The sequence below is a fragment of the Eulemur rufifrons genome, chromosome 19, assembly GCF_041146395.1.
Source record: "Eulemur rufifrons isolate Redbay chromosome 19, OSU_ERuf_1, whole genome shotgun sequence".
NCBI lineage: Eukaryota > Metazoa > Chordata > Mammalia > Primates > Lemuridae > Eulemur > Eulemur rufifrons.
Genome location: NC_091001.1, coordinates 60,806,228 through 60,809,713, shown reverse-complemented (window position 1 = coordinate 60,809,713; position 3,486 = coordinate 60,806,228). Strand labels below are relative to the sequence as shown.

The 3,486-nt window shown below is 51.4% G+C and overlaps 1 pseudogene; it reads right to left on the bottom strand.

Moving 5' to 3' along the window:
- Positions 1-2,696: 2,696 nt before the first annotated feature.
- Positions 2,697-3,275, bottom strand: LOC138399987 (large ribosomal subunit protein eL29 pseudogene; annotated as a pseudogene).
- Positions 3,276-3,486: the final 211 nt, after the last annotated feature.

Genomic DNA, 3,486 nt, shown 5'->3' with positions numbered 1-3,486 from the left:
CCTTGTAAGGTAGGAAGCTCCCTGCCGTGGGGAATTCTTTAAGTAGAGGCTGCAGACTCTATGCAACAGTCATGTTCAAACTCTTTGTGATCCAATACACATACATAAATATCACACTGAAAACAAAACTTTCATAAAATGATACCATGTTTTTTCATGCAGTATACCCTGGTATTTTTATTCTATTGATTTTTCATAAATGCGGGTTTTGATCACTAAAAATTGGTTTCAAGGGCCACAAATGGGCTTGAAAAACACCCCCGTGGAAGCCGGCTTGCCCTATTCCCTGGCCCTACGGCGCCTCCAGCTCAGTGATCCTATATGGCTCCATGTCCTCTTCAGTGTAGCTCTTGACACCAGGGGGCATCTCTAAGTAACTCACCCCATCAAAAGGATGCTTCTCTTAGGACTGACCAGGGGCTAGAATGGGAAGGTCTTGGGACCCTGGTGGACAGGGTGCCTGTTGACTGGGTGCCAGCTTTGGGCAGGAGAGCTCCAGGTACAGCTGCTCTGAGGCCAGCACCTCCCATTCACTCATGCAACAAATATTTGCCAAGCTCCTACAATGTGCCAGGCACTGTCCCAGTCTCTGGGGATACAGCCATGAAGAAGAAAAACCCCTGCCACATTGGAGAGGCTGTGGAGAAACTGGAACCCTTGGGCATTGCAGGTGGGGATGTAAAATGGTGCAGCCACTGTGGAAAACAGTATGGCGGCTCCTCATAAGTTAAACATAGAACTACCGTATGATCCAGCAGTTCCACTTCTTTGGGTATAGACCCGAAAGAACTTAAAGCAGGGACCCAAACAGATACTGGTACACCCATGTTCATAGCAGCATTATTCATTTGCAATAGCTGAAAGGTAGAAACCACCCAAATGTCCATGGATGGATGAAGAGTTGCACAAAATGTGGCACAGTCATGCAATGGAACATTATTCAACCTTAAAAAGAAATGAATTTCTGATTCATGCTATAACCTGCATGAACCTTGAAAACATTATGCTAAGTGAAATAAGCCAGACATAAAGGGACAAATGTTGTGTGATTCCACTTGTGTGAGGCATCTAGAGTAGTCGGATTCGTACAGACAGAAGGTGGAATGGCAGCTGCTGGAGCTGGGGGCGGGGGAGCGGGCAGTTAGTGTTTAATGGGTGCTGTGTTTCAGTCTGGGAAGATGAGAAAGTTCTGAAATGAATGGTGGTGTTGGTTACATGATATTGTGAATGTGCTTAATGCCACTGAATTGTACTCTCAAAAATGGTTAAAATGGTAAATTTTATGTATATTTTACCACAATCAGGAAGAAAACAAAACAAAAACCTGCCTCACGGAACCTACGTTCCCCAGGGCTGCCCTGAGAAGAGCTTATTAACAAAGAGCAGCGTTAGCTCTCCCACCTCGGAGCAGGGGCCGTGGGCTACGTGGGGTCATGCGGGAGAGGCTGGGGTGACTGGCAGGAAGGGCCAGGAAACAGGAGGTGACACACAGGTTCCCCTCACTCTCTGCACCCAGGACAGTGCCCCTTCTGTTTTCAATTTTGAGTGCCTCAGATGAAATTTTGTTTCAAATAAAGGCCACTGATGTTTAAGAATGTGTTTCTTTCTGAACCACTGCCTTCCTTCTCTGAAATGGCCACTGACTGAGGGATGTTTCCAAGAAGAATGAGCGGGCGGGGGCCGCTGTGTGGAAGGGCCCGCCGGGCAGGCAGGGGACAGGCACCGAGAGCCGGGATCTCACAGCCCTTCTGCCCTTCCGTTGGGCTGGGGCTGGGTTATCAAATTTTTGGTTCCATCTCCTCCCAGAGTGTAGGGTTCTCAGCTGAGTCACTTCTCGTCTTGCCCAGGGTGGGGTATGGAAGTGGCACCTGATTTGGGCACTGGAAACCTTGGCTGTGAGACCTGGCTCTGCCTTTTATAAGATACTTAATGTCCTAGTCTGTTTTCTTAGCTGTAAAGTGGGGATGACCCCAACACCGCCCATCTCCCACGACAGGATGTGTCACCACAGCGCAGCACTGTCCTGGGCACAGCGGCCGTGCACACAGGGAGCTTTAGTGCTCATGCCCTAAGGCTCAGGAATGGGGGGCTGTGGGCCCCAGCTGTGCCCAGGAGGCCCGGGGTGGAGCTCTGAGCCCTCAGACCTGCCCAGCCAGCCCCGCCAGTCCCAGTGCTCACTTGGGGTGCGGAGGGGGCACCCTGTGTACAGCCACCCCCAGAGCAAACAGCTTGGAGAGCTTGGGACAAGACATTGAAAATGCTTTTGAGCCATGTCACGGTTTCAGAAGCTGGTTTCTGAGGCCCCGGCGAGGCCCCAGCCCATCAACTCCAGGAGCCATCCTGGGTCCTGCCCAGGTAATATGACCACACCCTGCACTGCCCCCCCACCCCCACTCCCATCTCCACATGTGACAGTTCGGAGCCTTCCACACTGGGCTGTGACTTTTTGAAGGCAGGGACCCAACCTACTCATCTCTACTTATCCAGCGCGTAGAGAGGGTTCAGTAACTGCGGTGAATCAGGATAATGATGATGATGATGGTGGTGACGATGACAATCACTGCAGTTATCTAGCACATGGCTTTACCATGGGTGTGGCACAGGTCTCTGTGCCTTGATTTAACTCTTTTTTTTTTTTTTTTCCTGCCTCAAATTTATTTGTACAAATAGTACAGGAGGACCCCAGCCCATGCAGACAGCAGCCCAGGGGTCACACCAGTCCTTCTGTCCTCATGTTGGCAGACAGAGGCCTCTACTCTGGAGCCTTCTCCGGGGCCTGGGCACCTTTGGGAGCCTGAGCTGGAGCTGGAACTGAAGCTGGTCCTGCAGCTGAAGCTGCAGATTGGACCTTGGACTGGGCCTTAGACTGGGCCTTGGTTTGATCCTTGGCCTTTGGCCGGCAGAGCCTGAGACCCTTGGCAATGCACACATGAGCACGCTTCCCAAGCTTAGGGTGGGCAATGTAGGCAAGTCGACTGAGCTTGCGGCTCATGCCCTTTGGGATCTTAGCCTGAACCTCCTTGGGCTTTACGAGGGCCTTGATAGCTTCAGCACGTGCACTCACGGCCTTGGCGTTGTTGGCCTGCATCTTCTTCAGGCCCTTCTTGTTGTGCTTCTTGGCAAAGCACATGTTCCTCAGGAACTTGGGGTCCACCCCCTTAAGAGATTCATATCTTTGTGATCGGGGTTTCTTGATGCCATTTCTGTGCCACTTTCGGGACTGGTTGTGTGTGGTGTGGTTCTTGGACTTGGCCATGTGTACACCTGGAAGACAAAAGTGGAGGGCATGGCTGCGGGCTTGCCGGGCTGGGCCACCTCTGCCACCCTGACCATAACCCTCGGCTGCTGAAGAGCCTGGGACCGGAAGACGATTTAACTCTTTTAAACCTCACAAAAATCCTAGCAGGTGTGTACTGTTGCCAAGATCCTCATTTTACATGAAGGGACGGGGGCACAGGGAACTTAAGGATCACGCCAAAAGTCACA